Below are 15,210 nucleotides of genomic sequence, written 5' to 3'. Positions count from 1 at the left end.
GTGCCTGGCCTGAGTAAGAGCAGAGGAAATGTTAGCTGTTCCTATTGATGACTAAGCTCCAGAGCAGAGAAATGAAATGCTCTGGCCAAGGACACACAACCAGCAGGGCTAGGATTCAAACACAGGTCTACAGGCTCCAATGCCTCCTTCAGTTCCCTGTGCCATGCTAAAGTAAAGTAGGGATCTTGAGGGAGGTGAGAGGACTGTGGGAGCGGTATGTTCAGGTGGTGGGAAGAGAGTATGGCCTAGGAGAAGGAACAAGGAAAAATTAGGAGGAGGAGCAGGAATAAAGAACTTTAAAAGTCTTTTCTAGGGGCTGGGATTGTGGCTTAGTGATAGAATGCTTGCTTAGCACATGTGAGGCACTGAGTTCCATCCTGAGCACTACCTTAAAAAAATAATTAAATAAAATAAAAGTTATTTTTTAAAATCCTTTCTGTTTTCCTGACTGCTTAAATAAAACAGGCTTATTCTAAAAAAGAAACATATCTTGGAACTAAATTCCTGTACCTAACCACCTCCCCTACCCCCAGTCAGAATATTCCTGCTGACAGACTTTAAAAGCAAAAACCTATGGACATTAGAGTATCCTTGAAGTCAGGGGAGGTGACTCAAAAGGCAGAGAGGTAGTTGATGAGTCTGGCTGCAGGAAAGTCAGGGCTCAGGCTGGTGTGGGGAGGACGGATGGGGGAAAAGGAAGTGTTTAGAAGGGCAGGAGTTGGGTAATACAGATCTGAAGGAGAGGTTCAGAGTGGATCTGCTTTGAGAGGAGAGGGCAGTGGGCACAGACAGCTGCAAAACACACAGGCTGAATGAACACTTGCAGGGTTAGAAAACTTTTTGTGTGTGATGGACCTTATTGGGAATCCAGTGAAGCTTACGAGCTACTTCTTAGAATGAAGTTTTAATGCCTAAAATAAAATACACAGGATTATGAAAGGTAAACTTTTCTCTCCACAGACCTCTTGGAATTACAAAACTCCTTTAAGGACAAAATTTTGTCTTGAAGATTAGATACTTTGGTGAAGACTGAATGCTTGGAAACTCCCCATGGCCTCCCTCACTGAATCCTCTGCACCCAGAATGCAGAATGGGTTCAAATCTCCAGTTCCAGACCATGATTTTAAACAAAGACTTACCTTTGAGTGATTTGGGCACCCTAAAATGTAGAGAAGTTGTGTGAATCATCGACATCACCTCCCCATTTATTTTATTTTATTTTTTTCCAGAAGTATGTTGGCAGAGTGGAAAAGTGCTTTGGAGACTTTGTGTGCTGATCAAGTCCTCTTTGTGTTCCAAAAAATAATTCCACCAAGACCCAAAGGCGGGTAATCCTGGGTGATTGACTCATTACAAGAGGCACTTGGTATGTTCCACATGTTTGCAAGATGGCTGGTATGTTTCCTTATGGGGCTGGATTTGTTCCCCTCGTGTGTGCGTCTTCACACACACACAATTTGGCTGTGGAGGCAGGGGTGGGGTGGGGTGGGCAAAGCAAATGAGATTCGGCACTGAGACTAATGGGCATATTTGGAATTTAAGTTTGCAAATGAAATTCAGAAAATCAGCAGTGACTCTTCTTGGACCAGGTGGAGGCAGGAGGAAGGTGGACAGCCTGCATGGATTGGTAGATTTAAGATACACATTAGAGCACATACATGGGACAAATGACTTTCTGAGACTTCTTTATCACCTATTGAATTGGAAACTAACTGAACTTGCCTAAGAAGTCTATTAGTCCAGTATAGGAGAAGGTTTCCATGAAATAAACCCTTTACTGTTCAATTATGATTTTATATTTTTCCAGGGTACATCGAGTATGTCAATAATGGGCCTTCTACCCCATTTTCCATAACTAGATGTGAAATTATCATACCAACTTCATCTATTGTTGGAAATACTATTTTGGGTTGGCCCTATGTAATGTGAAATGAAGAGAAAAAGTGTGTAGCAGAATCTCGATATGGAAATCCAGACTTAAAAACATTCTCTGATGGTTTGGCATCCTTGGGATAAATTGGTCATAGTTTTCAACAACTCAGATCAAAGCCAAATGCTGTTTGCATTCAGACAATGATTCAGGGACCATGTCTTATTTGGTTTCTTTGAAAATAAAGCACAGACATTTTTTCATACCTTTGAGAGAATCTTTTGGCTGCCAAATTTGTGCATTGTAAATTTTATTGTACCCTAATACAAAGTTCTACTTCTTTTCTCAAATGTCTCTTTCAAAATTATCCCAGCATCTCTAAGCTGACTAGCTTGTTGCAATGATGGTATCCTGATGTAATGTGAAGAAGAAAAAGAAAAAAAAATAGGCCAACTGGTAAAGATAAAAAATAAATGAGAGTAAATAAAACACATATGGAACTTCTACTTTCAGAGTTGAAATGTATATGAGTGTGTATGCAAATCAGCCATCCAAATAGAAATCTAGACTGGGCCAGACTTAGGCACAATTATGGAGTAGCAAAGTTTGCTTTCCATGGCTTTCAGTTCCCCAGACCTGGTATTTTTCTATGACCTTCACTCTTCTTTTTCAGTACCTGCTTCAGATCTGCCCCCACATCACTCATTTCCTCTTACTTCTTCTTTGTCCCCTCGTTGAAACCCATGTGTTTTGCATCCCTTTTCTGTGGGTCTTGCTTTTAAGTGGCAATTATTTAAATACTGTTCTTAAAAAATATTACCTCATAGTCAATTCTTGACTTTAATGAACAGATTGTATATTTGGGAAATTATTTTCTAATTTTGCTTTGTTCTCTTAACAGACTTTACCAAGTGGCTATTAGGCAGAGAGCAGTGGCTTTGGTATTGTGGGAATCATAGAAAAAAGGCAGTACTAAAGGTTAGTCAGTGTGACAATAGAGGAACAATTTGGGGAGGGTGTGTGCTGATTTCACTTTATCTAACAAATGCTTTTATTACACATTCTGGACGGCAGGCACATTTCTAAGCACTTAGCAAATATTGATTCATTTAGTTTTCAAAACAACACTTAAGACAAATAGTGCTTCTATATTCATTCTGCTTTACAGACCGAGGAACAGGCCCAAGAAGGTTAAAGGACTTTCTGGAGGTCACCCAGCTATTAAATGTGGAACCAGGACTGAGTACCAGCCGTTTGGTTCCAGGGTCTGAGTTCTTAAATCATCTCAACTCAAGCCTATTCAGCTGCCACGTACGGGTCACAGACCAGGGCTCTTGACGTCAGGAGCTATTCCAGGTGAGCTAAAGATGACAGTGGTTCTTCACCCTGGCTGCCCATTAGAGTCACCTGAAAAGCTTTTCCACAGTACTGATGTCCAGTCTCCATCCAGGCCGCTTAGATCAGAATCTCTCATGGGGAGGCCTCTGCCAATTACATGACTGGCTGTTCCAACAAGCAACCAGCCCTGAGAACCACGATGGCAGCAGAGAGCATCCTCATGGGTGTGCAGAGTTCAGAGAGGAGCGTGGAGGAGGTCTTCCAGTGGGAGAGGGAGCGGGCAGAGGACAGCCGCCCCCTCTATTCTCTTTCCCTCTTCTCTCCCACCACTAGGCTTCTGGATCTCCCTCCACCCTTGCCTTCTCTCTCCTTGTCATTCCTTCCTTCTCTTTGATCCCTTTGCCTTCTGTCTTCTGTCAACCCCTTACCTCCTCCTTCCTGCATTTCCTTTTTCTCCTGCCCTGCCTCTTCCTTCCAGTCCTGGAAAGGGTCATTGCCCTTAGCATGGCCCCTCCTTCCAGCGGACAGTGAGCATTGGCAGGGCTGAGGCTCTCAGATCATTCATGATGCCCATTCACAAAGCTCCTGAAGAAGAGGAGGACTGGGATGGAAATATCCATTTCCCAAATAGTAGAATTATCTTAAATTCTGTTAGGAGACTCAGAATATATGGTGTCTGGCTTTGGGAGTGAGAGGAGAGAGGGAAACTTGTGAGGTGCATTAGGTTTTTATGGCTGTGCTAACAAAACCTCATAAACATAGTATCTTAACCTAAAGGCATATCTTATAGTTCAGTGTGATATGGGTCTCACTGAGCTCAGGTCAATTGCTGGCAGTGCTATGTTCTTTTTTGGAGTCTCTAGGAAGGAGTGAGTCTTGGGGCTTCTCCAGCTTTAGAGACTGCCCACATTCCTTGGTTAATGGTCCTTTTCTGTACCTTCAACGCCAAGTAGCATCTCCATGGCTCCGCTTCTGTGACCCTCAAATCACTTTCTCTGACTCTCTTCTTCTGCTTTCCTTATCTACTTTTAGGAAGTCTCATGATGGTACTGGGCTCACCTTGATAATCCTGGAGAGCCTCCCTATTTTGAGGTCCACTAATGAGCAACCTTAATTCTATTTGCAACCATAAGTCCCTTTAACCCTGCTACCTAACATATTCCCAGTTTACCAGGGATACATTATACTCCCTACCATAATGGAGGGGGTGAAAGTAGAGATCCTTCAGCAAGGACAGAACAGCAGGTACCAAGACATGGAGGCTTGGGAGAGCATGCAAGGCCAGCATTAGTCCATTTCCCCTTGCTACAACGGAATGCAGCAGACTGGGTAATTTGTAATAAAAATAAAAGTTTGTTTAGCTCATAGTAGTAGAAGTCTAACATGCAGGGGCCACATTTAGTGAGGGTCTTGATGCTGGGGAGAGCTCTCTGCAGAGCATCCCATGGGACAACAGAGCAAGCTTGTTAGCTCAGGTCTCTTTCCTTCTTAAAACATCACCACTGCCACCATGGAGTCCCACACTCATGACATCATTGAATCCTAATTAACTCCCCCCAAATCCCACCGCTAAGTGAATTTGGAGAGGGCAGACATTCAAACCTGAAGCAGCAGGCTTTGAGGAACCATGAATTCAGTATCACCTGGTGGTGTCCTATAACAGGTCATTACATTCTCACCTATATATTTTGTTCCTGAATTTTACATATAATTATGTTTGCCACATATTTCATCAAAACATGTTACAAAAAGCCAATCCTCTGTGGAGGCGGTACAGAGTTACCACAAGGAACCCATGTTCTGGAGTCAGTGGGGGCTGGTTCTAGTCTCCCCTCTGACACTGTTTAGCACCCTACCTGTGAGAATTCAGTGAGATCAAGAATCTCAAGTACTTTGCTCTGTCCTGGCACATAATGGGCTGCTGATGAATGTGGGCTGTTATCAGTGCTATAGCTAAACTTCGTCTTAAGCTGACCGCTTGTAACCCAATGCACTCACTTTCTCCTTCATGTCCACTTCTTGCTAGAAGGAAAAAGAAAGCAATGACAGGAAGAACATTTATGACCTATGCAACCTGCTGAGATAACATCATTGTTATCAAGTTCAAATGATCTAGCTGCTGGGCCCTAAATTCAATCTAGAATCTAAGGACTTTCCGCCTGCTGATTACGCCAACTGTCCCAAATGATATCTATAGCTAGAGTTTTAAATGCCATTTAGTTACAAAACAGGACAGAAAAGCATGGGGGTGGGCAGGATGTTCAAGGATGAACTGAAACTTTTGAAGTTTGGATGCATATCAATGGCAAGAACCAAAAAAATGACAGGACTCACCTGGACAGGCACTTTCACACAGTTCCTTTTCTATTTCTTAAGGTCATTCCAGGAAAAACTGAGAGGCTCTGTTTTATCTGGGAATGAAACAACAGGAATAGATAGGAATTTGGGAATGCACATATTTCCTATTAGGTTCTGCATTCTGGGGCAACATTTGTTAAACAGTAACTGGGAATATGCAGAAATGTCCTGGCTTTTCAAGGCAGTTGTCTGACAACCAAATGGATAAGCCATTCTATCTCACCCCCAAAGGTTGACCAGCTGGTCTGAAAAGGGGCATTGTGTAATTACTGGGGAAGTGGAATGTCTCTTGCTTAATATTATATTGTCCAAATGGTAGAAGGGTCCTGAAGGGAGCAAGAGCTATAACTTGATTAAAAATAATAACAACCAGGCTAAAATAATGTCACAAAAACTCTGTAACTATTTATTAGGTATTGAATCTTGAAGTTTGTCTTGCTTATCTTTACACCTCTGGGGTGCCTTGAATACCTTAGGTTCTTCTATAAGTTGTCAGCTGTTTATTTAAAAGACAAACAGAAATTTACTGATTCTCACAAGTAAGTCAAGAGGTCAGAGGGAGAGCAGGTGTGGTTTCATTAGGGCCCTGGTTTCTGTTTTCTGCAAACTTCTTCATCTTGCCTTACATTGCCAGCCTTTTCTGCAGACAGAGAAAGGCAGCTTCACATTTGTCTCTGTACAACACACAGAGGAGGAAAGGCCAGCTCACCAGAATCTATCAAAAAACTTTTGTCCCCACCTCTCATTAGTCCATATTTGGTCACATGTCTTTTCTTCAGCCAATTGTTGTGTCTAGGAGAATGCCCTGCATGGATTGGCTTCAACCCAGATTTATGAGCTATTCACTTTGAGGAGGAAAGCAGGGTTTCTCTTAAAATTATGAAGTATATTCTTGGAACTGTGGCTGGGATTGGGGTCAGTTTTTCCTGGAGCTCTTGGGCTATGCCTGGGACACCATCAGCATAGTGGAGAAGAACAAATTCTTCTATCAGAAAACCCCTGGTTGCACATGTGTGTTGGCCAGTGGCACAAGTCCCCTTCAATCTTTTCAGTAACTCTCCTAGTAGACCTGAGGTCCCCAGTGAATCAGGAACCAATTGCCAGATTCTGGGTCAGTGGTAGAGTTGAGATTTTCAGGTTTTCTGAGTCTAGAACCCACCCTCTTTCCAACATGCCACCCTGAATGTATGAACAAATAGGTCTTGTGGAAGCATCCTTTCCTGCCCTGAAAGAGTAATAGAGTGATGGATAATATGGTGACCTTTTTCTGTTTGAAGTGGGGCCACTGCCACAGGTGCTGGGTGACATTGGGAAGACATTTCACCTCTCTGCCTCCGTTTTCTCATCTGTAAAATGGAAGCTGTGTTAGATGCTACCTCATTGGACCATTTCGAGAATTAAGTAAGGTAATGAGGATAATGAACTTGGAGCAGTGCCCGGAGCACAAAGGAGGTCAACACTCTTGCCAAGGGCAGGTCTGCCTTGGGGTAACTGGTCATTTGAACAATGGACAACAAAATTATACCCTTCCCTGTGCCACATCCTTAAAAGAGAAGAGAAGCGTGTATACACACGAAAAACTCCCAAGACCTTTAGCATTATGGGAATTTGGGACTTGTTGAAAATTTCCAAGTTTATTCAAATCCTCTTACAGATAAGTCAGGAAGGAATCTGAAAAGTCCCCAAATCATTTCCCCCCAAGCTTAATTCTATCCAATACTAATTTGTTCTTCTCCACTATGTTGAGGGTGTCCCAGTCTGTCTGCCTTCTTCATTTCCTCTCATTGTTCTAACATTCATCTTCCTTTCTGTGCCCTCATTTTCAATTTTCCTTCTCCCATGATTTAGCATGCATTCTTCTTTTTGGGGTAGAATTCAAGATATAGTGGAAATGACCCGATTCATGCAAAGGAGCTAATGGGTGTCAGACAGGGAGGGTGTTAGACTGGGGAAGGGGAAGGGGCATTTTTCTCCTAACCCTAAGCATCACATAGAGACTTTGAATTTTCTTTATCATGAAAAACAGAGACAAAACCACGAAGAGCCTGGGAGCACAGAGAGAGAAGACAGATGTTTAGAATCTTGGAGTATTGGAATGATTACCTATGCACACAAAGACTTGTTGTTAGTGTTATTCACTATCTCTGAAAGTGGAAAAACTATTCATTCACTTCCTCATTAATGAATCCATTCATTCAGATAACATTAATTATTTACTAGTGCCCAGTACTACTTACTGCTAGGCCATGAAAGGCTTACGAAGAAAAGTAAGTTATAGCCATTAGAGGACATTTATAGAAGGCAGTTACGGATAAGATAACCAACCAAGTAATTGATTTTACAACACCATGTATAAGTGGCCAGTATAGATGTTAAGTAGTGAAAGCATAACTAGCTCCCTGTGAAATACCATATACATCTGTGGATCCCTATTTCATGTGGTAAGCTCTTTGACATATTACTAAGATAGTAATATCCCAATGACCATTTGGTTGGATTTTAGAAGCGTTTCAGTTAGGTTTATATAAAATGGAAAGAAAAAAACTTTACCAATCAGAAGAGATAGAGAAATGTTGAAGGGAGTGAAGTATTTCACATTTTTGTCAGTTGCATTTGAAGTGATACATTTTAGACTTTGATTTAATTTTGACCTTAGAAAAGAAAAAAAAGTAATGATACTATGGATGTAGTGAGTATTAATAAGAATTTAAAAAAATTCAGTTGATCACTGATGGGTAAACAAGAGAGTCTGGGCCAACTATACTTGTAGCAAATTAGTAGAAACATCAACTTAAGTTTCATTAAGGTGTCAAACACTGATAACATAATGTGAAATTTGCCTCATTCCACTATTTGTACTACTCCCTCAGGAAGTAAAATGGAAAATTTCCGTCTTACACATTTAGTTCCCCTCTTTAATTTGGCAAACACTGATTTTTCCACTGCACTTCTCCCTAACTGGAGTCTTGCCAGCTGGTGTGTGAGTGTGTGTGTGAGTGTGTGTGAGTGTGTGTGTGTGTGTGTGCGTGTGTGTGTGTGTGTGTGTGTGTGTGTGTGTGTTAATAACTAGGCCCGCTATCACTGGTGCTATTAACTTGACTTACGTGCATTTTGGGATTGAAATTTGTTTCTCTCTGTAAACACTCTGAATGAGTAGGAATCTGACCATAGTTCTTAGCAAGTTTGTAAATGGTTGCTGTGAGATCACTCAGATTGACCCAATAATTTGCCTGAAGTGTAGCTGTCAGAATGTTCCTTCCAGGAGTGTTCCATTGCTTCAGCTATCAGATATTGAATGTTCCAATTTTGACTCTAACTTTGTTTGAGCAACTACACAGGATCTGTGACACCTGAGCCTTTTATGATGCTGATCCCACTATCTGGACTAGTCTGCTTTGCTTATTGCTTTTTTTACCTGTTCTTTGAGGTCCAGGTCATTACATACTATATTGTAGGAATTATTCCTGCTGCCCCCACACATTCTGCATGCTTATGCTCATCCGACATTGATTAAAAGATAAATATTAAATATAAATATTGTACTTTATACAACCTCAATATTCTTTGCAAATATTCAGTGCAAATATACCATTATTTTGTAGGATAGCAATGTTGAAAGACCTTGACGCTTCTAGACTGGCAAACTTGACTCTGTCTCTGATTTTTTTAAAAAAAATATATATTTTTTAGTTGTAGACAGACATAATATATTTATTTATCTATATATTTATTTATTTGTATGTGGTGCTGAGGATCAAACCCAGTGCCTCACACGTGCCAGGCAAGCGCTCTACTACTGATCTACAACTCCAGCCCTCTGATTCTTTTTAATTGTTTACTGAGCTTCGACATACTTGCTTCTAGATGAAGCCTTACTAATGGCCATACAGTTACTTGGAGGAAAGATAAGAGTATATATACAAAGAGCCCCCATTCCTTGAGAGTTTGCTATAACCCAGGCACTGGGCAAAAGGTTTCATGTAACATTCTCATGTACACTGATTACAAGTGTTGATTACTTGGACAGAGTAGGTACTCACCGAATATTTCTCAAATGAATGAGAACTGGAATTGAGTTGGCAGCCGGGCTCTGTCTGCTGAGTCAGCTACCCTGAGTCAGTGGTTGAGACACGCACAACATGGGTCTCTAGAGAGGTAAGATACTGACTGGGCTGTAGTTCCCACCTATCTGGCAGAAAGACTGCAAGGACACGATTCCTAAGCATGATGGAGAGCTCACAGGGAGGGGAGAGTATAATTTATGAATGATATGACTTCCTTTCCCACTGTCTCTCATTACCCCCCTTACCCCCTCTGCTGACCAATTCAGTCCAGAAGAAGTACAGATCTCATTCTGAGTCACTCTTGTGTTGTATTGGTAACACTACATTTTTATTAAATCTCATGGAATATAATAATTTTGTAGATCTAAATTCTTGGCAAAACAAACAAACAAACAAACAAACAAAAAACAAAAATCAAAACAAAACAACCCCCCCCAAAAGGGGTGGGGTGGAATCCAACCAACCAGAACACTGTACTTATTTACTGGTAAATGTTTTCAGAATGTTAAAAGTTCATGAAAGCCTCGCTTAAATAAAATGCCATTACTACCCTGAGGCTTATGTAAATTAAGAGAATTTTGGGGATCTCCAGGTTGATGACTCATAATTTTCCCAGTGTTTTAATCCAGGAGTCACTGATTAAAGTAGGGTGTTGCACTATATTTTGTCTCTTCCAACTATGCTATCCCAAGTGGAAAGTTTGGGAAGCTTCTTGAAATCCCTGAGATACCATTTCTTGCATCAAAATCATTGTATTTGAAATTATATTTAGAGGATGTTGGAAAGGATTATTTTGCTTTTTAGCATCCATCCAGGCTTGTCTTGTTCCTGGGGATCAGTTGAACAGCACAAGAATCTGATGAATAGAATTTCCCATGATGCATCAAAGGGTCAATGTTCCCATCTTGCTCTGCTCCTAAAGGCTGGAGTTAATGAGGAGGAGTTTTTATGTGAATGTCAGGCATGTTGCAATAACTAGCCACAATGGAATAGTCATGGCAATTTCCACCACTTGGTTTCTTTGTTTTTGTGATGTTGCTGCATGTTTCATTTTATGAGTATTTTCTTATGTGTGGTTGAACCCATCAATTGCCATCTTGGGTTTGGGTATTTGTATTTAAAAGATGAAGATCAGAGGGAGAAATTGGAAAGTTGACAGAATGACATATCACAAATACTTATTAGTTTATTTTCTTCCTTCTACTTCTGCTGACAGATATTCTGATGATTAATATTCTGATGAGTTTGTGTCCTAAGGGAAGGGAAAAGAGAATCATAATAAGACATATGAAAAAGTATTACAAAAACTGGACTTCTTTGGAGGATGTTACTATTGTAGATTAAAACCAAGTCTAGTAATATTCCTGCTGCAATAAGGTATATGAAAATTGCTAACAATCTTTTTGGTTTGGCTTTCTTGGGTAACTAATTTGTGTCCTTGAGGGCTGATACCTTGAGCATAGCATCTACTACTTAAATGCTAACCTATATTTAAAACAAAGAAGAACAGACTCTTAAGGACTGGTGGAATTCTAAAAGTGTCTGTGGCCTCTTCATTCATTTAATTCACAAGTTTGAATAATGCTCTCACTACAGAAAGGCCTAGATGGAAGACGATACTGCGTGCAATACACACGGCGATTCCTAAGGTAGAAGTCTTTGTGTCTGTGACAATACATGTGGGGATCCACTAAAGCAGGCCTTCTGAGGACAACCTGTTGATTAAGCCTAATAAAAAGGCTGGAGATGGGGGTCACAGTTTAGGCATGCTATGAAGCTGAAGACATAGAAAATCTAAGGAGAAAGCTACCACTGCACAGATGCACCACTATACAGATGCAAGCCTGTGTTCTGTTTGATCCTCTTGCCACATTTCAATCATACTCCTCTCTCCCTTGTCTTATACTTTGAAAAGATACCACAGACCTCTTTTCTGCCTCACCCATTCAATTCTGAAATTGTCATGTGCACCCAATCACATTTATTTTGCTATTTTTCACTTTTTAGCTTCTACTCTATTTTATTACTGACTATATATTTCTCTTGTTCGTTGTGATTTGACATCAAATCACTTTTTTTTGTTGTTGTTGTTAGAAAAAGTGCAACAAATAAGGCCAGGAAGAAGGCAAGTGTCTTCATGCTGTTCTGAAGTTCTTGGACTCGCTGGCGCAAGGGAAGAAGACAGAGACTGAGGAAGGAGAAAGAGAGAGACAGAGAAAGGAGAGGGAAGAGAAGAGAGGAGAGGAGAGGAGAGGAGAGGAGAGGAGAGGAGAGGAGAGGAGAGGAGAGGAGAGAGAAACGCGTCTAAAGGGAGACACAAGCTCGGCCTTCGAATTGGCCAGCCTGGTGACCAGCAAGCCCGCCCCCGTCCCCCCCCTCCCCCTCTGGCGCTCACACTCAGGAAGCAGCTGGCTACAGGCCGGCCCTCACAGCCGCACACATCCACAATCCTCGCCCAGCAGCCTCCCTCCCTCCCTCTTCCCCTCTCCCTGCAGTCGCGTCCGCAGTGCGCCTCCCGGGCAGCCCAGAGCGCGGCGCGCACGGGCACCAGCACCCGAACTGCCACCGCCGCCCCTCCCAGCACCCCGAGTACTCGGCGGGCGGTCCTCCAGGCTCGCACCGTGGCTCCCCCGACACGACCCGCCGGCATCAATAGCCAGCATCCCGGGTCTGGCCCCTACCCTCACATCCCCTGGCCCAGGGGGAGGATGAGCAGGACAGGCGAAGCACAAAGTCTCAACTCAACTTTTTAAAAACATTATTTGCGTGTGTATGCGTGTAGCAGGGAGAATGAGCTGATGCCGAGGGTCCAGCCACCCGCCTCCTGCCTTCTCCTCCCCCTGCCGCCACTGCCCTCTCAGACGCGCGCGCACACACGGCACTTGGGCCGGGTTTCAGCGCTCCGTCCCCTGGCTTGGATGGGAGTTTTCATTTCCGAAGGAGGCAGAACCCGTGCAGCGCGTTGAAGGGCTGGAGCCCCAAGTTACTTCTCGCCAGCGCTGGCCTCCCGCTGTCATTCGCGCCAGCTGGCCGGGGGAAGGGACCCGCACGCCGAGCTTTGTTGTGGAAATCCTGGTTACCTGGTAAGTGGATGCCATAGGAACTTTGTTCGCTGGTGAGAGACTAGGAGAAACAAGGCGCTAGAGAATGTGGGGGAGTGAAAGCTCAGAGACGCAAACTAGGGATTAGAAATAGTTTTCCACGCTGAGCCGGTGGCATTCGCGCGGGTTTAAGGATACGCGCACCCCCCCCCATTTGTAGGTCTTTTAGGGATCTACACCTACTGAGACTGCTAGTAACACTCAATTAGGAATCAAACTGTGTTCTTTCAGTTAGTTGCCTAAGAGCCCAGTGTAGAAGACAGGAGATCCACAAGGTGTTAAAGTTTCGCTAATTAGGAAGAGTTTTTGTGTTTTCTGTTAAACTCCAAGTTCTAGAGGGCTACAAAATAAGGGCAAGTTACAGGACGCACGGGAACTGTGCACGCCACCCAGTCCCCATTGAAGGGAAACTTTGGCGAAGTGAGAATTGATGGGGTGACGTGAGGTCTTTCGCGCACACCCCGGGCTGTGGTTGCCTTTTCAAGTTCCACGTGCTTGTGGAGCCCCACGAAGGTTGTTTTCCAACTTGTGCATCACCCAAGTGTATGTCCCCATTGTTTCGGAAGGTCCTCGGTTTGGGGGTACATATACTAGTCGCTGGGACCCGTCCAGCTACCCGCAGCCTCCAGGTCTGTAACTATAACCTCCCACGCTGCAAAAGCGCAGACACATTCAGACACGAACACTCCCCGCCGGGTTCGTCACCTTGCGTTCACATTTTTATGGGACCGGACAAAATGTCAGCTCTGTTTGGAAAATGTCTCAGTCTCGAGGACTTTGTCCTGCACACAACTGCAGTCCCTATAAATGACCCTGTGTGTATTTTGAAGTCGGCCGGGCCGCTCTCTGGAAAGCGTGAGTGAGCCGGCAGGGTTCTGTCCTAGACACACACCTTGCCCGGAGCGACAATTCCAAGTTACTCACTGGAGCTGACAAGTCACCTCGGGGACAAGGAAGTCACCCAAGTGTCTGGAAATCTTGGCCCCTGTGGATTTGTCATCCAATGGATGATTCAATTAGGTACCTGGGGGGAGAAACTTTGAGGAAAGCTTTTTCTGGTTCCGTAAGTCGAGCCCTTAGGCTCCTTAGAGGTGTTTGGGAGTCGAGAAGCGAAAGGACACCCCAGGATGGGCGCACTTGCACGGCGGGGGAGGGTGGCGCTCAACGCTGGCTTTCGGGATGTGTGCTCCTGAGTGCGGCGAGCCCGGCAGTGGCTCCTGCAGTTCCAGGCTCTGGCCGGGCCGGGCAGTGCGAAGGTACCCACCGCCCGGGTTTCCTAGCTGGCAGCCCGCGGCGGAGCCCTTTCAGTCCGCGACTTACTCGGGACTGGGTTGCACAACAGGAAGCCGGCACGAGTTTGTTTTGTTTTGCTGCGTTCGCTCGCTCGCCGACGCAGCCGAGGGTAGGGGCGGAGGCGGCGGGGGAGTGACAGGGTCGCGGCAAAGCGCGCCCCAGAGACCTCGCGCCTCCGCCTCCCGACCCGCCCCTCGCTCCGCGCCAGGGAACCCAGGGGCTTGGGCCTAGGACCCTGGCCCGCCAAGCTACAGGGGTAAGGAACCAAGGAGGGCTGCCCTTCTGTCTGGCTCCACGCAGCTCTCCACTATCCCTCTGCCCCCAGCACCTAAACCTGTCTTCCCTGCTCGGTGTGCCTCGCCCTCCCTGCCAGGCTTCCTTGGCATCAGCTTGTCCCCATTTCTGGAACACTTAAATCCGGGCACAGGGTAAGGGGGTTACTTCCGGAGTCGCAATGAGCAGCGTCCTTAAGGACTGAACTCCTGCAATTATGGCCCCCTTTTACCGAGAGAAGGGCTCTACACCCTCTCCCCAATTCCCTAGGGCCATCTTTTAACGGAACATCAGCAACTACTAAGAATTGGGGCCCCAGGGCCCTAGAGTTGGTGACCAGAGGGAAGTTCTGCAGCTCCCCCCAGTGGACCAATTCCCCTGAGGTTACAGGACCTGGAATCTCAAGTCCTAGACTGTTAAAGCTAGAGGGGAACTTAGTGATCATCTACTGAAGAGGAAAGCTAGACTCAGAACTTTTGCCAAAGACCTCGTTGCCATTCGTCGCAGACCCAGGACAAACATGTAAGGTTCCCAGTTCCCAGTTCAGAGAACATTTCTTGGCCTGAAGGTGAACTCAAGACAAATGCAAAGTCTCTTCTGTCCCCTCTGAAAGCTTTGATGAGTCATGATTTCTGCCTTGGGAAGTAGCCAGACGTCCCTCTGTCTGTCTCCTTCCCTGCTGAATCTCCCCTTAAAAACTAAACTGGGGAACAATTTCTTTTATTTTTAGTACAAAATTTATTTGTGTTGATTTAAATCTTCCTTTTCCTCCTTTTCTCCTCCAAGTTTGCTTCCAGTGAGGCACCTGTGTAAAGCAGGTGTGACATGCAAAAGTTTGCAGAAAAACAATGAAGGCGGTTCCTGGAAACTCTGAAGCCATCTAGAGACAGAGTATGTGGTATTATATATTATT

The 15,210-nt window shown here is 44.3% G+C and overlaps 1 protein-coding gene and 1 long non-coding RNA gene across 9 annotated transcripts in view; one reads left to right on the top strand and one right to left on the bottom strand.

Annotated features, from left to right (window-relative positions):
* Positions 1 to 9,931: 9,931 nt before the first annotated feature.
* LOC144377273 (uncharacterized) lies at positions 9,932 to 13,015 on the bottom strand. Its single transcript, XR_013438111.1, has 2 exons — positions 12,711 to 13,015; positions 9,932 to 10,882 (listed from the first exon to the last, which is right to left on the bottom strand). It is a non-coding gene; the product is annotated as an uncharacterized LOC144377273 (long non-coding RNA).
* The window catches only part of Glis3 (GLIS family zinc finger 3), a 434,230-nt gene continuing 431,090 nt past the window's right edge, over positions 12,071 to 15,210 (top strand). Inside the window, exons 1-2 of one of the 8 annotated variants that reach the window (XM_078047598.1) lie at positions 12,071 to 12,713; positions 15,084 to 15,188. The gene's annotated coding sequence lies outside the window, so the exon portion shown is untranslated. Of the gene's footprint in view, positions 12,714 to 13,599; positions 13,752 to 13,933; positions 14,281 to 15,083; positions 15,189 to 15,210 lie in introns of those variants that run through there. The other 7 variants (XM_078047596.1, XM_040285710.2, XM_040285713.2 and 4 more) reach the window with 7 other exon arrangements.

This window comes from Ictidomys tridecemlineatus, chromosome 4 (assembly GCF_052094955.1).
Source record: "Ictidomys tridecemlineatus isolate mIctTri1 chromosome 4, mIctTri1.hap1, whole genome shotgun sequence".
Taxonomy (NCBI): Eukaryota; Metazoa; Chordata; class Mammalia; order Rodentia; family Sciuridae; genus Ictidomys; species Ictidomys tridecemlineatus.
This window is presented reverse-complemented; position numbering and strand designations above follow the sequence as displayed.